The 21,807-nt window shown below is 42.5% G+C and overlaps 1 protein-coding gene across 5 annotated transcripts in view; it reads left to right on the top strand.

The window, feature by feature from the left end:
- Positions 1-21,807, top strand: part of grin2db (glutamate receptor, ionotropic, N-methyl D-aspartate 2D, b) — a 297,610-nt gene that overhangs the window by 205,309 nt on the left and 70,494 nt on the right. The gene's annotated exons all lie outside the window — the stretch shown is intronic.

Below are 21,807 nucleotides of genomic sequence, written 5' to 3'. Positions count from 1 at the left end.
ACAGTCCACGGCAGGAAAAAAAGACCCCGTTACAATTAACTCTGAACAATGCATCACATTGTGCAGAGGAAAGAGAATGTTGTGGTGTTGACGGTGCACTTTCTGTTGTACCTCACGACAGAACTGTTAAAGCCTCAATGATGTAAACATATAATTAGGATTTCAAGAGGACATGCATAATGTACAATTAGCAGGTTTACTGTTATCTATGCATATCCACGATGCTTAAAGTATGTTATTAAGATTAGCAGCGCTTTGGTGCATTATTAGCCATTATTATGCAAATGATAATACATAGAAAATAACGACTGTGGATTTAGATTTTTTCGTTTGTCTCTTCCCTGTTCTCTGCTAGATGTGTTTGTGTTAAGTATGTCTGAGCGGAGAAGGAATAAATAAATAAATGAATAAAAACTCTCTTAAATTTATTGGCTTCCCGTATATCAGGTGCCACGTGGGACATTGTGGGTCTACATTTCTCTCCGCCGAGCGCTGCTGTCATGAGACAAAATAACTGATACCAAACCCAGCTGAGTAAATATAGCCGGGGAGAATGTCATATACATGAAGGTGCCACTCAAACCGGCGCCTTAAAACAGAATTATTAATATTTAGATGCCACAAAGACAAGCGTGGAGACTGAAAATCGTAATCCCTGGCAGCTCTTGTGTTCTCCATCTCTACAATCTGTTAACAGAGAAAATGACAGCGGATTATGTACTTGGGAGAAGTTCTAATTCCTTTGGGCGATATTCACTGACATTGAGCCATAAGAGCAAAAAGTTTCAATGTTAAGTGGAAGCTCTTTTTCTGCTGGTTCCAATTGCCGCTTTATCAGGTACTAATTGCTACCAGATTATTTGACCCTGTCGTTTGCATAGACTAGATTCACTTACTGTATTCTAGTCTGAATGCTACTGTATATCTTTACACTAACAGATACTGTACCTCTGACTTAATTCTTGCTGAATGTATCGAATGAATTGACATCTGTTGAAAGTTTAGGCTATTTGAGTATAACTCAGGGGTACCCAAAATCGGTCCTGGAGGGCAGGTGTCATGCAAAGTTTTGCTCTACCAGAAAGACCAGGGAGATAAATATTATATTGATTTACATTTATTTGATGAGTATTGTTTGACAAAAGTATCATTGAACAGAGCATATGATTTATTTGGCTGTAGCTTGAATTGGAAGTTCTTAGATCCAGCTATGACTGCTGACCAACCTGGTGGTGATAGAGAAGATGGTGGGTGAACTTCTGAGTCAGTATCTGCAACCAAATAAATGAACAACTTATATATATATCTTATGTTTTTGATGATTGATGTGACATTAGGTCTTCCTGGTAGAATCAGCGCTAAAAGCTATATTTCCAACCCCAGTTAGACATTTCTGGGCCAGCTAATCAAGCGCTTTCTAGGCTTTCTAGAATTTTTTTTTTTTATACATGTTTTGCATTTAGCAAGTTTGAGCTAAAATCTGCAGGACTTCAGACACTCCTGGTATAACTAATTCAATGTTCATGTTCAATGTACAAGTCTGAGATGATTTAAAAAATTGTGATCACATGGTTCATTGTCCTGTTGGATGTAGACATGGCAAGATGGGTAACCTGTGGTTATAAAGGAATGGACATGGTCAAACACACTATAAAGATATACATAACACCTAAATATAAAGATTGGTATTTAAGGGCCCAAATAATGTATAATAATAAAACAAAACAATAATTATAAAAATACAGCAAACTAAAATGACTGATGAGAGGCAGATTGAAAAGTTCTGATTGGGTAGAATGAAAGTGTGCTCACTCAATTGGCTAGTAACACTGTCACACACAAACGGCAGTCACGCATTTGCTCTGGTTTGGGGAAAAAAATTAATTTATACTCCATATCGCAGCCTCTTGTGATAAGCTAATCACAATGTTTCAAATCGTGATTGCGATTCGATTTTGATTAATCGCACATCACTGTTGTGTACACAAATTCTGACAGATCAATCAAGACTCATCCTATATTGTCCGGTTTTGGTGATCCTTTGAGTATTGTAGCCTCAGTTTGAGTGTGTTCTTCTGATGTTGTGGCTCACCTGCTTCTAGGTTCAATGTGTTTTATGTTCAGAGATTCTCTTCTGCAGACCTCAGGTTTAAACAGTTATTTGAGTTTCTGTTGTCTTACTATCTGCTTGAAACAGCCTGGCCATTTTTTCACTCATCTCATGCATCATTAAGACTTTTTGGGAGGCATCTCACTCACTCTCACCACTCGGGTAGATCCTTCAAAGAGTCTCTGAAGCGTGAAATGTCCTGGTTGAAACACCTAGATACTGGTGTGTCTTAGGGCTCAGGTCGTTGACCTCTTTTTTTTCTCTAGCTAAATTGCATAACTACGATATGTCTTTTAGAAACATGGCTTTTCCTATTACTGATTTGCTGGTAATGTTCAGTTCTTCCTCTCATTCCAGCCCGATTTTCTGATAATAGCTGCTGGCATCTCCGCATGTGTGACAGAAATTTCTTGTTTGATCCTGTTTGTGGTTTCAGCCAACACTTTATTACAACTTCTCAGCTAGGTGCATCAACCATAACTCTTTCCGAAACAGCCTTAGATATTTTGGCTGACTATCAGTTGAACTTTACACTAGTAAAAACTAATTCGGCAGATTTATTGTACGCAACATTGGAAGGATCAGGTGTTTTCTATCAGAACATTCAATGCAACTTGTTGTTTAAGTCTTGTTGTTGTCAAGCTCAAGTCTAAGTTCTGTCCAGGCTGCACTATTGTAGTGGTCTCTTGGCAGGCCTCCTACTGTCAAGCTTCTGGAGCTGATCCAAAATGTGGCAGCGAAAGTGGTCTTTAACAAGCCAAAAAGACCACATGTTGCACCTCAGTTCATCAATTTGCAGTGGTTGCCAGTAGCCGTTTACATCAACTTCTAGACACTGATGTTTGCAAGCAGTCAATGCACTGCTTCACCACTTCAGCTTCAGACTTATGTGCCCTCCAAAAGCTTGCTTTCTGCAAGGGAATGGTACATTGCAATGCCGTCCCAAATAGGCACAAAATTACTTACAAAGCCTTTTAGACAATTCTCTGTAAAACCTATAGTTGGTTGTGCATGAAAATCCCAGTAAATCAGCAATTTCACTTTTTTTCCCTGATGCTTGGTTTATATTTTTCCAGATCATCTTTACCACATACTGTATATATGTCTAATTGTGATTGGCTGATTAGATGTTTTTTCTTCTTCTAATGGACATTTAAACAGGTTTACCTTACAAAGTAGCAGTGCGTGTACAGCATATACTATCATCCAGCATGACATAGGTTAACATCAATGTTTTCACAAGTATTTTCATGCCTAGAACCAATGATTGCACTTTGATCCAATGACAAGCAACAGACTCACGTTAACAGGCTCCGATATGAGAGTGAGAGGATTCATGGGGATTGTGTTGCCCAAGGCATCTTGAAAGGTCGAGTGTTGATTGTTTGTTCCATCAGTGTTCTTGTATAGGCTTTGTTTAGGTGCCAGCCAATTCTTTGGTTAGATGCCGAGCTCCTCCTCTCTGCCTGTTCTACATTAAGTCCATTCTGAATCAGGCCAGTCTTTATTTATTCTCAAATCATAAAATTCTCCTGTATTAAATAAATACTTCAGCCAATAATTTAATTTTGTGTTCATTTACTCTCATGACATTTCAAATCCAAATAATTTTCTTACTTTCATCGACCATACAAAGAGAATGCTGATCAGTACATTAATGGTACTCGCTTTCAAAGTGAATGATGACCAGTGTTGTGCTAGTTACTGAAAAACAGTTAGTAGTTACTTCATTCTAAAAGTAACTCAATTAATTTATCGATTACCAAAAAAAAAATTCAAAAAAATACATTACGCATATGCATTTTAAGTAATTTTTAAGTTATTTCTCTCAAGGATATTTTAATGCTCCAATTATTGCCCTTATAACATCACTTCAGTGCTGCATGGAAAATACACTGTTGATCAACTTCACAGTTTTAATTAATTTTCATTCTCACAACTAAAACACAAGACTTTATTTAAGTTCAACCAGCAGCACAAAAATAAAAGAAATATCACAAGGTGATAAACCAGTTGAATAATATATTCAGAAAGAAAAAAAAAGAAAACTAAAGTTGCCTCAGCACAATAGAAATTGTTGTATTTATCCCTTAAACATTCCTTCACAGCTTGAGTTAGAAACTAGGAACAAGATAGCAAACACAAAACTTCTATAAAATAAATAAATTAAAGTAATCTGAATTATCATTCAGAATCAATTTGGTGAAACTTGAAACTGCTGTTATAGACAACCATCAATTTTATGCATTTTAAACAAAAGAAAACAAAACATGAATGCTGAAAATGTACATGAAATCGAAGAGTAATTTTCAAACTAACCAACGTAGTACTTCAACACCTTATGAAAAGTAAGCTGTATATATGCAAAGTGCAAAATCTGCTGTTGTTTAACATCTATAAAATTATGTAAAACAATAAAAAAATAAATCACAGCATTTTTTCCGAACAACACTATACAATTAAATAACGTTTTCTGAACTATAACGGAAATGTGTCACTGTGCCTACTAAACTAATCAATTTTGTTAAACAGATAACAAATGTGTGGTTATTTATTTGAAACAACAAGCATAGTAGTATTAGCAGGGCTCGAAATTGCGACTGTTTTGATCGCATATGCGCCCAAAATTTTATCTATGCTACCTCAATTTATATTTGGGAGCATTTGTGCAACTGCATAAAATGGGTGCCGTGCGACCAGTTTACACTGCAAAATGTTCACAGCACATACAGATTTAGGAGACATTCACGCAGAACGCATCTTAGCACCTGAGACGCCAAACGCAGCGCTCATGAATAGTTTAAAACAGTTGTCATGTCAACTTGCGGCAGTAAACAAAGCACGCAATGCTTGCCCCGCCTTCAAGCTCTTCTTATTGGGCCACTGCTCTAGCACTGAATGCGAACGGATTGGTTAATATCAGCTGTCAATCACTCAGTCGATGCCTTTCTTTAGATGCACTGAATAGAATTTTTTTTTTTTTTTAAAAAACACTGAAGAGGAGAGAATGAAAACATCACTGACAGATTTAGTTTTAGAAAACACCTAAAGTTACAAATAATGACACCTGAAAAAAATGGTATTGCTAATAAGATGACGGATGCAAATAATAAGCTTTTATGTCAGTCAATATTATCTGTGCAATTTTACACAGCACCCATGAGAACGGCAAAGTTATTATTGTTAACCAAGTTTCATCCATGTCAAGCAGTGAGTGCAGGGCCGGTGGGCACATGCAGATGTCGTTTTGTTTTTTTGTTAGATTTTTTAGGGTTAATTTCAAATGCAGTAAATCGGTTATTATAACATTAAAACTTGTAGAAATGGTGCTTGGGTGCGACTACATTTTGGCTGGTGCTCCTAACTTTTTAAAGTTAAGAGCAACAGTTCTGCCAAGCAAAAAGGTTAATTTCGAGCCCTGATTAGTAATAGTAATTAATAATAATATTGTTAATAGTCTCTCCGCCTCTCTCACGCATACACTCAGTCTACCTTTTGTGCATTTGGTCTCTATCGCGAGCACACTTGGCCTCTCTTGAGTGCACCCAGTCTCTCCTGTGTGCATACTTGGTGTACCTCACGCTTAGTCGGTCTCTGCTTTTGCTTTGTCCAGTCTGGCGCCTCATGCACTATACGTCTTCTTTACGGTGGTTGTAGGGCTGCACGATTAATCGAAAAAAGATCACGATCCCAAATCGACCCAACACAAAATCTTAATTCAGCTTTTCTACGATTCAGCTAATTATATTACAAGGTAAGGAGTGAAGTGTAAAGGCTGCCGCTCAAGTCTTCACAGCAACAGGGACACCTTCAACTGGCATTAAAAGTGTCACACACTGCATTTATAAGGTATAACTCACCCAGAAATATAATTTATGTCTAGATGTAATGATGTATTCGCGGCCGCAAAATCACACGTGAGCTGACTGCGAGCTGTTTGTTTACTTCCGAGAACGCACGCGTGCACGCCAATGACGGCAGTTATAGAGCTGCACTCAGAAGTGAAAGTAAACCTGCGCGCACATAATATAAATGATCATAACGCATTTTACAGTTCCCCTTCGGGGGGAACTCCAGCACTATAAGTGGATTTGATTGTTAAATCCACGCATTGGGAGGTTCGGTTCAGAAGCTACTCGTCTGAAAGAGTATTAAACGGGCCAATTAAGAATGAATTGGCAGCGCAAGCCTGCGCAGGTGAGCGGCATAAGCAATCAACTGAGTATATAAGCTCACCTGGCGCCAGCAGACGCTATCCTTTTCGCTTCAGAGCCTTTTCTGATCGAGCTTATGAGGGTTCCTCCTGCTGATCTACAGCCATTTCGAGAGAACGATTGCATCCCGGTCCAGAGCGAGTCCACGCAGCGGCAGACGGTCGAGCTGGGTATCTCCCTTGCGTGGCGTCCCTTTGGGTCCGGTCCTCCAAGAGCGGTGCTTATTGTTGCAAATTCTAAAAGAGCAACACAGTCGTGCAGCACGTCCTTTTCAGGATGGCGCTCCGACTGTGCGTTTCTGGTTGCGGGGGTTTCCTGGCTCCGGATGATGGACACGATCACTGCATTACATGTTTGGGGGTCCAGCATGTTAATGTGGTGCTCGGGGGCGGTTCATGTCGTCACTGCGATGCCATGACCGTTGCGCAGTTGAGATCGCGGTTAGCTTTCGTAAGAGAGCGAGCCACCCCAGTTGCCTCCTGCTCTGCAGCGGGCGCTCGGGCAGATCTGAGGGCTTCAGCGAGAGACAATCCGCCGCCCACGGGCTCGCAGACCTCTCGCTCCGCCAAGCGCTCCATCCAAGCTTCGGGCGCTGGGAGTGATCCGTCTAATCAGATGGTAGCTCTCACGCTCGCTGACACCGGAGATCAGATGTCCTCCGCGGCATCGGAGGGTGGGCTTTCATTGTCCGACAATGATCCGGACCCGCTCGCCCCCTTCGGGCAGGTGAGCGCTGTCAAAACAGATACTGAAACGGACGTGTTAGCCGTGCTTTCCCGGGCTGCTTCGGCCGTGGGTTGGAGATGGTTTATCCCCCAGCTCCGCGGCCGGACCGACTAGAGGGGCGTTCCCTTCTTCCCGGCGACACACAGTAGGCTCACGCGGTCTTAAAGAGCACCTTTTTTCTGCTCGTGCTGCGTGTCCCTCCACCCTCACCACTCTTGGTGGTGGAGCGGCCAGGGGGTATGTGGCGATTCCTCAGGTTGAGTGTGCGATGGCGGTTAATCCGCGCAGCGCCTCTTCTTGGCGGGGTCTGCCTCGTCTCCCATCCAAAGCCTGTGAGTTTTCGGCTCCCACGGAGCTAGAGCTTACAAAGCTACGGACCAGGCTGCATCCGCCTTGCATGCGATAGCCACCGACCAGCGCTACCAAGCGCAGGCGCTGGCCGAGCTGCACGAGGGTGGGTCCAACCCAGGCTTATGAGCTTCGCACCGCAGCCGACTAAGCTCTTCGGACTACTAAGTCCGCTGCGTGTGCTTTGGGGAGGACGATGTCCACACTAGTGGCCCAGAAGCCCCACCTCTAACAAAGCTTGGTTGATACGCGCGAAGTTGACAAAGTCCGCTTTCTTGACTCGCCCATATCCCAAGCTGGTCGGCGACACAGTCTGCGAATTCACCCAGGAATTCGAGGCAGTGAGAGAGCAGTCCCATGGGTGATGTCTAATCGGCGGCCCCGTAAGCCCGCTCCGCCTGCCTGCCATCCATACCTGCTCCTCGCCGAAGGCGCCCGCCTACGAGAGCTGCACCGCCCCCCCACTCGCCTCTGGCGAAGCGAGCGCGTCGAGCACCTCGGAAGCAGGCCACTCCCCCTGCCCAGAACGCCGCTAAGTCTGGCAACGGACCGCGAAGCGTCCCTGGGACAGGTCATCTGGAGAGGAGGGAACTTGCTCTTTCCCCGCTGGAGGGCGGGGCGCCATTTCCAACGGCACTTTTTACTGCCATGAAATGAAAGGGCACTTTTCCACTTCTCCGGAGGTGACAGCCCGAAATCTGCCAGTTTGAGCTCAGCTCTCTAGCTCGCAGGTTCGGTGCACTCCGCCAGTGGCTCACGGGCACTGCAGGCCCTGCCAGCCTGGGATGCGCCGGCTCTCAGCTCGCAAGGTCTGCATGCTCCGCCAGCGGCTCACAGGCGCTGGGGGGACGGTCTCCCTTCTCCCAGCCCCCAAGCCCCCACTCCGGAGTCAGGGTGCGGAGCCAGAGCGAATCGCTCTCCTCCAGCTCTTCTGTGGGACCCTCGCACTCCCCGGATCAGCACACCCGCTCCGCGCTGCCCCTCCGCGGGTATGTCAACGATTGCTGCGATGACGTCATTAGCGAGGGCTCTGCCTGCCTGGTTAGCGCGGGCCAGCCCCTCGCGGTGGCTCATACGCACGATTGGACTCTGCTACGAACTACAGTTCTCCAAACGGCCTCCCAGGTTCATGGGCGTGTGTTTCACCAGGGTCAATCCCCTGTCCGCCCCTGTCTTGCGAGAGGAGATTGCTGCCCTCCTGGCGAAGGGTGCAATCGAGCCGGTACCTCCAGCCGAGATGGAGAGCGGGTTTTACAGCCCGTACTTCATCGTACCCAAAAAGAGCGGTGGGTCACGGCCAATCCTAGATCTGCGCGTTTTGAATCGCTGCCTTCACAAGCTGTCGTTCAGAATGCTTACGCAGAGGCGCATCCTCCGATGCGATTCGTCCTCAGGATTGGTCTGCAGCCATAGACCTGAAGGACGTGTATTTTCATGTCTCCATTCTTCCATGCCACCGTCAGTTCTGCGGTTTGCGTTCGAAGGTCGAGCATGGCAGTACAAGGTCCTCCCCTTCGGGCTCTCTCTGTCTCCGCGGGTCTTCACCAAACTCGCGGAGGGTGCTCTAGCGCCTCTGCGGCTAGCGGGCATCCGCGTACTCAATTATCTCGACGACTGGCTGATTTTAGCCCACTTTCGGGAGCAATTGACTGCGCACAGAGACGAGGTGCTCCGGCATCTCCGCCTATTGGGGTTGCAGGTCAACTGGGAAAAGAGCAAACTCGCCCCGGTGCAGAGGATCTTTTTTCTCGGGATGAAGCTGGACTCGGTCACCATGGTAGCGCGCCTCTCCGGAGAGCGCGCTCGCCTGCTGCTGAACTGTCTGAGGGAGCTCGACAGCAAGTTAGTGGTCCCACTGAAATATTTCCAGAGGCTCCTGGGGCATATGGCTTCCGCTGCGGCTGTCACTCCGCTCGGATTGCTCCATATGAGACCACTTCAGCACTGGCTTCAAGATCGAGTTCCGAGACGCGCATGGCATGCGGGCACACACCGAGTCTCTGTTACTGCGCTGTGTCGCCGCACCCTCAGCCCCTGGAACGACCCCTCATTCCTGCAGGCCGGTGTGCCTCTGGGACAGGCGTCCAGTCATGTTGTTGTTTCGACAGATGCTTCCAGCACAGGCTGGGGAGCCGTGTGTCGCGGGCATGCAGCTGCGGGCCTGTGGGTAGGTGCCCAGCTGCATTGGCACATCAATCGCCTAGAGCTGTTGGCAGTGTTCCTTGCTCTCCGCCGTTTTTCTCTGGCGCTGGGGCAGCAACACGTGCTGGTCAGGACGGACAGTACGGCGGCGGCGGCGTATATCAACCGCATGGGGGGTATGCGCTCTCGCCGCATGTCTCAGCTCGCCCGCCATCTGCTCCTCTGGGGTCAACCGCGGCTGAAGTCGCTGCGCGCCATTCACATCCCAGGTATGCTCAACCGTGCAGCCGATGTGCTCTCACGGCAGCAGATTCACTCTGGAGAATGGAGACTCCACCCCGAGTCTGTCCAGCTGATATGGGCGCGATTCGGGGAGGCCCAGATCGATCTGTTTGCTTCCCCCGAGAACGCTCATTGCCAGTTGTTTTATTCCATACAGCTGGCCTCGGGGCATACGCAAGTATGCGTTTCCCCCAGTGAGCCTGATCGCGCAGTTAATGTGCAAGGTCAGGGAGGACGAGGAGCAGGTTTTGTTAGTTGCGCCCCTCTGGCCCAACCGAACCTGGATATCAGAGCTCTCCCTCCTCGCGACGGCGAGAGAGGACCTACTTTCTCAGGGACAAGGCACCGTCTGGCACCCTCGTCCCGATCTCTGGAACCTCCACATGTGGTCCATAGACGCGAGGAAGACTTGGGTAACCTGCCGCCCGTGGTGGTTGATACCATCACTCAGGCTAGAGCCCCCTCCACGAGGCGCGCCTACGCCCTGAAGTGGAGTCTATTCACTGAGTGGTGTGTCTCTCGCAGAGAAGACCCCCGATCTTGCCAGATCAGTGTTGTGCTCTCTTTCCTTCAAGAGAAGCTGGACAGCAGGCTGTCGCCCTCCACTCTTAAGGTTTACGTTGCTGCCATCTCCGCTCACCATGACGCGGTGGCTGGCGGCACCGTGGGAAAGCATAACCTCATCATCCGGTTCCTCAGAGGCGCTAGGCGAATTAATCCAACTCGCATCCCTCTCACGCCCTCTTGGAATCTCCCCCTCCTTCTCACGAGCCTGCGATTTGATCCCTCCGAGCCACTCGATACAGTATCTTTAAGATTTCTGTCCCTGAAGACAGCTCTGCTGGTCGCGTTGGCCTCCATTAAGAGGGTCGGGGACCTGGAGGCATTTTCGGTCAGTGACTCGGGCCTGGAATTCGGGCCGGGATTTCCTCACGTTATTCTGAGACCCCGCCCGGGTTATGTGCCCAAAGTTCCTACCACTCCTTTTAGAGATCAGGTAGTAACCCTGCAAGCGCTGCCCCCGGAGGAGGCAGACCCAGCCCTGTCCTTACTTTGTCCAGTTCGCGCTCTGCGCATTTATGTGGACCGTACTCAGAACTTTAGATCTTCTGAGCAGCTCTTTGTCTGTTATGGCGGACGGCAGCAGGGAAGTGCCGTGTCTAAACAACGTTTATCCAACTGGATTGTGGAGGCCATTTCATGTGCTTATTTGAGCAGAGGCCAGCCGCGCCCCCCGGGAGTGCATGCACACTCCATTTGGAGCGTTGCATCCTCTTGGGCGTGTGCGCGTGGCGCTTCTTTAACAGACATTTGTAGAGCTGCGGGCTGGGCGACACCCAACACATTTGCAAGATTTTATAATCTGCGAGTGGAGCCGGTTTCCTCAAGGGTGTTAGGTACCTTTGGTGATTGAGGAAACAACTCGGTAGGTGTTGTACACGCTTGCGGTGCCTTTTTTCCCTAACACGGAGAGATGTGCACCCTCCTGTCTGTCAGTAAAGTTCCCCATTCGGTGAGCCCTGCAGATTCCTCCGAGGCCCCCAGCACTGACTCAGCAGAGGAGTCACTTGCTGGCCCATTACGTAGTAGGTCTGCCCGCTGGTCAGCCCGCGTTTTGGGTATAGGTGCCTGCTATGGCCGATCCCTGCTGGTGATCCCCATATGCTTTTTCCGCCACGGTTAAGTTCCCCCCTGGGCGGACCCGTGCTTTCCCTATCTGCTAACCACCTTTTATGCGCGCTCCCCCTTTTCAGGGTTAGTCCATATGTAATTCCATTTGTTTCCCCCTATTGGGTGCGGATGGTCTCCGCAGCGTCCTCCCTACTGGGATGGCACGCTTCCCAACGTACTGTCGTATATTCCTAGAATTATCTAGACGCTAGCGACTCCCAAAAAAGATACCTATTCCGTAAAACTTCTTTTGAAGTGGGATAAGTTAGGGCCAAGGGCACGTTGGAGGACCACGCCTCTCATGATCTGGGTGCGTCACGCTTGCCTGACCGCTCTCTCATGGTGGGTGTTGGTAAGGTGCAGTCATTATGGCGCTTTCAATGGGCTCCCAATGCGTGGATTTAACAATCAAATCCACTTATAGTGCTGTAGTTCCCCCCGAAGGGGAACGTTCGAGGTTACTAAAGTAACCCTTCGTTCCCCGAGGAGGGGAACGGAAGCACTATACTCCGTCGCCATAATGACTGTCCCTTAGCTGTTAAAAGTCTCTTCAGCTTAAAAAGGATAGCGTCTGCTGGCGCCAGGTGAGCTTATATACTCAGTTGATTGCTTATGCCGCTCACCTGCGCAGGCTTGCGCTGCCAATTCATTCTTAATTGGCCCGTTCAATACTCTTTCAGACGAGTAGCTTCTGAACCGAACCTCCCAATGCGTGGATTTAACAATCAAATCCACTTATAGTGCTTCCGTTCCCCTCCTCGTGGAACGAAGGGTTACTTTAGTAACCTCGAACGTTATCTTTACAAGCATTTTATATGTTTTTCTTTTCTGGCATAGCTAACACATATTGTTGTGCATGAAAATAAATGTTTACTGTGTCAGTATAACTACTCTAGCCTATATAATGTTGAATATAACACAAGTGGGAATCTGTCTCATTTTACCAGTGAATACAAATGGTCTAATAATGTTATCAATGACAAATGACAAGCATATGTCTCAAACATAATAAATCAACTTTATAATATAATTGTTGTATTCTGATGTCATCACTTTACTGTGAATTAACAATCAGGACATAATGAAAGTCTGTTCATGTCCACCATAATGACAATACACAATTTTGCATTTTAAGCAATAGTAGAGCTAAACATAGGCCTAATATTATTAGTGTTATTTTACCATATGTTTGACAATTAACACTAATAATAGCCTACTAATATTAACCTTTATTTTACATCTACAGAATCGTGAGAAAATTGTGATCTTGCTTTGAAGCAAAATAAATAAATAAATAAATAAATAAATAAATAAATAAATAAATAAATAAATAAATAAATAAATAAATAAATAAATAAAATTTAAAAAATAGCCAGAATCGTGCAGCCCTAGGTGGTTTGTTGGCATCCACCAATCCCACAATGCGTCGCTAGACAGCTAGACAGCAGCCAAAATTAATTAATTTACCAAGTAACAGACAAACGCATCATACTGTAATGATAACGGAGTTACTATATTTAAAAAGTTATGCATTACACCGGGGGTTCTCAAACTTTTTCACTACAGAAAATTTATTATATTTTTTCTAAAATGTTTGTATGAAATGCTATATATATAATTATATAATATATATAAATATATATAATTAGTTTTGTCTTCTAATATTTTCTATTATCAGCATTTTATTTAAAATATATAATTTTATATATAACTTATAGAATATTATATATAGTACTTATATATATATATATATATATATATATATATATATATATATATATATATATATATATATATATATATTATAGAACTATGTTTTTTTTTTAAAAACTTGCACAGATTCGAAGAGAACCACTGGTCAACAGGGAGACTGCAAAAGACCAGCTTTAAACTGGGCTGACTGAACATCTTCTACTAAATATTTACTATTCAAGAATATACAGACAAATGTAAAATACAGTAAAAAATCTGTTGACACGCCTCGATTTGATGGTGGTTGAGTTTGCAGCTGGATAATATTAGGAGACCGCTGACAGGAACAGTGAACAGTCCGCCAGAGCATACCTGAAGCTCATATGCAAGTTTATTTTACATTCTATGGCAGAAACACCATTGAGCGTCGCTAGATCCACCTGTATGGCCATGCGTCCATTATAAAACACTTACAGGACATTTATTTGAACAATTATGTGGATGTATTAAATAGTTCACACAAAAATGCACAAAGAGAGACTTTCACTTTCACTTCACACATAGTTTGTGAATGAATAGACTTGCGTGTACTAGTTGCAGATTTTGAGGCTGTTATTGCGCCCAGTTTGAAGTATTTAACTCAAGTGCTACGTTGCTAGTCTTTTGAAATATAGGAAATATAACTCTAGTAAATCTAGCCTTGATACAACCTGACTGTCAAGGGCACAGGATCTTGCAAAAAGATACAAATGAGAGGGTGCAATTTAGATAATTAGCTGACAATTTATCAAGACGTATAATAGTTATAAAAGCTAAAAATAGCTATGAGTTTTATGTAGGAGAAACAGACTTAAAGTATTTCTGTGATGTTAAAAAAGTTCAATCAAATTTAAGTTTGGCACATTAAAATTGGTTATACACAAGAGCACCAATAACTATGATTTTCAAATCTGGTGTGATCTCTTGATGTCTGTTTACAGTCAATGCTTTAATTGAAAAACTGCTGTGTTTTATTATTTCCCATACAAAATAATCATAAAACAAGGATGAAATTTCAGCATTAGCAATAGCATCTTAAGAGAGACCTGTCAAACACCAGAGAGCATTTAATTGACCTTGTGATTTTATGTGAAATTAAAGAATAAGGTGATGTCAAAACAATTGATCACCAGAATTGACAAACCTAAAGCTTTGAATCTTCAAAATGCAAATCTTTTCTCTTCTTTTTAGTGCACTAGCTCATTGATAACCTTAACCCTTCTGTTGTGTTGAGTCACAAAATATAGGTTTAAATGATTTTTCTGATTCTTGAGGGAAATTTTATGTTGCCAGCCTTTTAGATTTGCTGCCTTTATTTGATCACGTAATGGCACACTCTATATAAAACAGTGGCATTTTGTCGTTTTTGAAAGTGAACAGTATAACTCCTAAAAAGCCATCAAACGGTGCAACAGTCTGTTAAGGGTTGCATAGTGCTAGTTCTGGCTTTGGCGCCTGTGTCTCATTTGCAGATATGTTCTAGAGAAAATAATGTTAGCGATGTCTGCATGCTTTTATACTTCAGAGTCACGCAGTCTTTGTGATTCTCATAAAATATTTAATGGGCCGCCATAATGTACATTTAAAGGCCTTCCATGCTGACTATAGGAGGTTTTCGATTTCCATTTGTTTTAGGAAGGCACTCCATTAAAACGTCTTTGTCTTCGCTCCATTTTGTCTCAGGTTCTCTTAAAGGTGAAGTGCTTTGAAATGGCTATTTGTGTTCAGTGTTTAATATAATCTCATTTGAAGCAAGAAGACAGGGCTGGATTTACACTACCTGACAAAAGTCTTGTCGCCTATCCAAGTTTTAGGAACAACAAATAATGACTTCTAGGTGATCATTTGATATCATAAGTTGCTGATATGAAAAGCAAAGGCCTCTAAAGTTTGCTTATTATACCAAAATAAAATATCATCATGCCTTGATTTTTAATAATTTAATAATAATTAATAATTTTAATAGGTCTGACTTTGCTTAGACAAAAGTCTTGTAACTTAACCGAAAAATAATGTACAGTATAGATTATATGGTAAAGAAAATGTCTTGCAGGACTCCCATAATGTTCATGTCTGATGACTGGGCTGGCCAATTCTGGAGGACCTTGACTTTTTTTGCTTTCAGAAACTTTGAAGTAGAGGCTGAATTATTAAAAGAATGTGCCCTCTCCTGTGGTTTGTAATGTAATGGGCAGCACAAATGTCTTGATACCTTAGGCTTTTGATGTTGCCATCCACTCTGCAGATTTCTTGTAGCCCCCATATTGAATGTAACCCCAAACCATCATTTTTCCTTCACAAAACCTTAGTGATTTCTGTGAGAATCATGGGTCCATGAGGGTTCCTATAGGTTTTCTGCAGTATTTGTGATCATTGTGATGATCGGGATGTAGTTCATCGGTAAAATCTTCCGCCACTTTTCCAAATGACCAACTAGAAGTCAATTTATTATTTGTTGCTCTTACAGCTGGGATCAATGACAAGACTTTTGTCAGGTAGTGTAGAATAACCCCCTCCTCTTTTCAAAAACAGCCAATCACATTTAGTCTACAGTATATCACATCTCTGCAGTTCAGAGTTATTGAGGTCAAGACGCATCAGACATATGATTGGAACAGTTCACTATAGTAGTCCTGAGTCACTGTTTCTCCACTTCAAAATATAGCTTTCCATATAATTCAAATGGGTCAGGTATGATTTGTGGTGCATGCCAACTCGTGTATATGTTCCATAGGCTTTGCATAGAGAGGTGCTTTACATGTTTCAAAATTATTTAAAATCATGGTTTTCAAATCAACAAAGCTTGGCTACCATTTATTATTTGTTTTATATTTGCAAGTTTTTAGGCAAACCCTCAGTTTGCTGTGATTAAATTACAAATTACAGCATTGGCGTCTTGAAGAGTACATATCAAACACTAGAGAGCATTTTGGCCCGGTACTGTATGAGTCGGTACAGGTCAGCTTTATCAGGCTTGCATTTCCTCTGCCTAAATGGTACTAAGGGTACCCTTTTGGTCGGCGTAGTGTACAATAGAAAGTTTCAGTCAACGTCATTTTCGCTCAAGAAAATGTTAAAGTAAAGCTGTACGGGCCGTTCACATATCATATGAGAAGCACTTCTCACAAAACAGATGCTTTGTACACATAAATACTTGTGTATAAAAGTTTATTATTAACTTTTCTATGAACATAATTTAATTATAACTGCAGATCTATGACAGTGCAAAATAGTCTACTGTAACGTCTGCAATTATATAAAATAAATAAATAAATAAATGCAACATATATGAACTCATGCAGCCTCTTACAGTCTCCCATATGTTACCAATTACAGAACAACTACTCACAGCATACATTTAGTCCGTATTTGGGTTCAAAAACAACACACAACATGTAGCCCACAGTCAGTGCAAACCTCTCATTTGTATATTTAATCTTCACCAGCATATGTAAACTCTGTTAAAAAGTAATTCTGTCATTTCAAGTTCATAATATTCCAAAAGGCAATGATAAACATAGCAGTTTGTTAATTATTCAGGTTGCTGAAACAATTTGCTCCTTTGTTTTGTCGGGCTTCTCCTTTGTTTTTTTGCGCTTTCACATTTGTCTGTTTTTGAAATTATCAGATGTCCAAAGCACTTCAATAATCACTTACACGTTATTATCATCAGCTCAAGAAGTTTGTTATTGCAAATATAGGTGCGCGGTGAGTGCATGCGAGCTCCCTGGAGAAAATGAAACCGCTCGCACTTTTAGACGACCTCGTGAAACAACAAAAGGACATGGCAGATTTAGTTTTTTTGGCTTTGACTGTACATCAAGACAACGGCAAGGTTTGTTTGAGCTTGGGTCAACCATGGCTTGTTATTATATGTATATAGTATAACAATATAATGTCTTGGCTGTGTTTTCAAAATTGGCGGTTGCTTTGATTTCATTTTACTGCTTGTGTATGCATGAGTGATGCTTCTCTGTTAACCATTAGTGTTCAGCTGCGCGCCTAGTTCCACCTTTTGGTACCCTTTAGTCCTGCTAGGCACCCTTTGTAAAGGGTAACCCAAGAGTGGTATGATACGGTTTGCTTTTAGGTACCTTTTGACAGTGGAAACGGCCATAAAAGCGTACCGAACCTGTGTGCTTTTTTGTGAATGTTATGAGAAACTGAAGAATGAGGTGATGTAAAAAAAAAATGATCACCAGAATTGACATACCTAAAGCTTTTAATGTTTCTGTCTTAAAAATGTGAATCTTGTCACTGTTTTGTAGTATACTCACTTATAGAACTTTGACCCTTCTGTTGACTTATGGGTCAAAAATTACCAATGCACTATTTTAACAAACGAAAAATGTTTTCATCTTGAAATGTTGTGACTTTTTCTAAATTAACTTTGTCTTTTATCGGTTGAGTTTGTTACCATTCAGACACATCGCTTATATCCGTGCTGCTGTGTTCGCCTATATTTAAAATCCTCCAGATAACCGGCAGGTCTAATGGTTGGAATAGACAGGGAAGGAGACCTGCTGCACCATTATTCACTGTGTCTGCATGCAGACCCGGGGATTGAGGAGGAGAGAAGTCCTCCTCATTCATAGTGTTTACATAAATGAGATTATCTTTATGAGGATATAACAAATTGTGGTTATGTGTATATGAAATGCATGCTGTTTATTTCCTTGCATTTTAAATTTGTAAACTATAAAATCATGGGTCTCTTCACGGTTTGTGTCTAATTTTGTGAGCCAACTAACAATAGTTGTTTCCTCCCCTCTTTTTCTTCTGCTCTGCCGGCCAGGCCCAATCCTCCATCTTCTCACAGAGCTCCACACCCATCTTGGAGAATTTTAAAAAAATTCTTAGGTAGACTTGAACCGAAAAAGGGGTTTTATAGCCTTTAAATATATGTACTGATTTCTAAAAAACTTTCATTTTGATTTTACAGGGACCTCATACAGTGTTCTTAGTAACTCAAAGTAGACAAAACATGCTCGATTCGACTTCCAGACGCCGTCAAGCACAAGGCAGTTCATGTGACGTTTTTGTTTCCCACATGTAGCGTTAAGCAGACTAACTGCTACAGTGCTTTTGATCCTATTTGTCCACACTGTTGTCATAAATCGATATATACCGAGGGCAGACGTTTAAGAAATGAAATGCCACGCACCTTTCTGGAAACCCTCTTTGTACCTGTCAGGATGTGTCCATGTGTGTTTATGCTGTGTAAATCTGCTAGTGGATTTGTAAGGATCGCGCCCGGGTAAGAGCGCCTCGTTTCATCCTCCTCTCATAGGGACGTTCACAGGGACGGGGGTGTCATGGCAGCGTGTTTGTGTTTCACCCTGTGAAAGTATTATCCGTTCCCGGGGGAGACAGTGTTTGATCAGGCCTCTGCTCTACCTCTGCCTGCATGAGGCTCTGCCCCCTCAGCTTGGGCCCAGATCTTTGCTACTCCGGCTCTTTGTTATTCACCGCAGGATCTTTGGTTCTCCACACATGCTACGGCACTCCTATTTCGGTCGTTTTGTCGGCCCACATTCCGACGTCGAGAAGAGTTAAGACGTCTGGCTGCCGCTGACACGGAGAACCCGGCTCATTTTGGAAGTGGGAGAGCGCAAATTCAGGAGGGAGAGGAGAAAGATCAGAGAAGAGAGACCCAACAGCACGTTCAAACACATTAAAGAGTATTATAAGGACATGACACTAAACACTGCGCGTCATTAGCATTTCTATCCCTCAAGCAGCGGCAAGAAAGCCACTCGGATCCCACACAGTCCTGGTTGTGCTACTTTGTGACACGCCATGCATATTTTATGAAGCTGTTCAGACATCCTTAATACAAGACGGTGTCACCTGTTGAGATGTGTGGCTGGATCTCTTTCCGCGGCGGAGGATTCTGGGCTGACGCTGTCTGTCAGATGCAGACACGAGCCGGCAAACTCAACAATCCCTTCTTGCTCCCTTCTCAGAGAAAATGGATCTTGGGTTAACAGACTGTAAATGGTGGATGTTTAAAAATGGTGAAAAGAGAGAGGGAGAGAGAGGAGGGAGACAAATGGACAGTCAAACTGACCCAAGCAGACAGATTGATGAACGGAGAATGAGACGGGGATCAGGTGAACTGATGTGGCCAAATCGGCTTTTTCTAATTTCCAACGATCCGCCCCGGATGCGTTTGATTTCTGAGCCTTTTGTAGTGGCACAGCCTCAGTTACAGAGCAGTAAGAACTGGGGATAACTAGCCCAATGAGACCAGCGCTTGCAGGAATCCGCATGCTGACTGCTGCCATTTCCTGCTCTATTCCTTTCAATTAGACGCTTCAGCCCTGATCCAGTGCTAATATGCAAAGTCTAGCTTCTAGCTGCCAGGGGTTGGCTGATATCATACTCGTGTACATACACGGCGTATGAGAAGTATATTTATTCTTCGCCCGCCGCCGAGACTTTGGATGAGTTTTTTAAGAGCTGAACATCTTTCGCTCGATCTGAATGGCTCTCGAGGGCTGCTTTGGTGCTGATAGCTGCCACTCTCTGCTGGTGTATCGGGGAAAAGTCCTGCGGCTCAATGCTGCAAACAAAGTTTGAGTTTTGGGACTGGGACAAGACAGTAATACAGTATGTGAAATGTGTGCTGCTTTTAAACTGCTGTGAGGATGTTGTGTCCTATAGGAATAGCTCTGAAGATGGAACGTTTTTGCTTTTTTTTTTTTTACTTATCCCAAACTTGTGTTATTTTCCACAAACAAATCTTTTTATTTTTATTTATTATTTTTTTTTTTTTTACCAAAATAATCTCAGGTCGTCAGGATTTGAAATGAAATAAAAGCACAGAGTTGATGCACATACAACCCTTTTGACATTTGGTGTTTGGCTCAGATATTTGATGTCGTGATAGTCTGGCATTTGGTTATGAGCAGCTCGAGGCTTAAATTTCAGTTTGAAAGTCATATAGAATACATTGATGGCTTTTCTCACATGACTTTTTGTTCATTTTGTTTTGTGAATTTTGTGGTTTATGAAAATAATAACTAATGACATTAGGGTGAGTAAATAATGACAAAAAAAGGGGTAAAATCTCTCTGATGCTCTGTATCACAGCACTTCCGTGATTGCTGTTTAGTGTCTGCTTATGATAAATAGCTTGGGTTGTAGCATTTCTCATTTATGTTTTGCTTTGGATAAAAGGCTTCCAAATTAGTTTTGCAACAACTTTTTTGTGACCATGAAGTGTTTAGAGCTGCATTTTTTACAGTGTATGAGGTAGAATGTACATTCTTCTAAAAATATGTATTATGTATATATATATATATATATATATATATATATATATATATATATATATATATATATATATATATATATATATATATATATATATATATACAGTTGAAGTCAGAATGATTAGCCCCCTTAAATTATTAGCCCCCCTGTTTATTTTTTCCCCACTTTCTGTTCAGCGGAGAGAATATTTTTTCTTCAACACATTTCTAATGATTCATTTATTCATTCATTCATTTTCTTGTCAGCTTAGTCCCTTTATTAATCTGGGGTCGCCACAGCGGAGTGAATCGCCAATTTATCTAGCAAGTTTTTACGCAGTGGATGCCCTTCCAGCCACAACCCACACATATCCACACACAAATTCACACACACACACTCATACACTACGGACAATTTAGCCTACCTAATTCACCTGTACCACATGTCTTTGGAATGTGGGGGAAACCGGAGCACCCGGAGAATGCTCATTAATAACTCATTTCTAATAACTGATTTTTTTTATTTTTGCTATGATGACAGTAAATAAAATTTTACTAGATATTGTTGAGGACACTTCTATACAGCTTAAATTGACATTTAAAGGCTTAACAAGGTTAATTAAGTTAACAATAATAATAATAATAATAATAATAATATTAATAATAATAAATAATTATTGTTATTAATGATGATGATGATGATAACAACAACAACAACAACAACAATAGTAATAATAATAATAATAATAATAATAATAATAATAATAATAATAATAATAATAATATTAATAATAATAATAATAATTTACCAAATTAAACATATGACAATTGGAATATTGCTTAATTACGTAAAGCATTTTTTTGACAGCTATTATATTTCAGCTATTATACTTTTTTATGTTAAACATTGTGTATTTGTATGTTGATACATACAGTTCTACAGGTCCTAGTGTTCTGTATATGGATTATGAGCTCAGTTATACCATCAAAGCCCTATTTGACACATTTTACCCCTTCTATGTTTTTTCTCAGGCTCGTAACCTTTTCCTCCGTGGCCCGTCACTTAGCTAAAAATCTGTCTTTTTTTCTGTGAAGAGAGAAATCCACTCATTCCCCAGTGAGTAAAAAGGGCACAGGACTGTTTTCAGAAAGCCCTCAGCCATAAGCTCACAGAAGAACATGGAGGAGATAGTCTTTCATTTTTCACTATCCTTCCACACCTTACAGGCTTAACCTGAGTAAGGAAAGCCATTCCTGCCTGTAATCCAGCTTCAGTCATTTCTGTAGAATAACCGAAAACTGTTGAAAAGACCTTTTATTTCATGTA

The sequence above is a fragment of the Danio rerio genome, chromosome 16 (genome assembly GCF_049306965.1).
Source record: "Danio rerio strain Tuebingen ecotype United States chromosome 16, GRCz12tu, whole genome shotgun sequence".
Taxonomy (NCBI): domain Eukaryota; kingdom Metazoa; phylum Chordata; class Actinopteri; order Cypriniformes; family Danionidae; genus Danio; species Danio rerio.
Note: the sequence above shows the minus strand (reverse complement) of the source record. Positions and strands in the feature narration are given on the sequence as shown.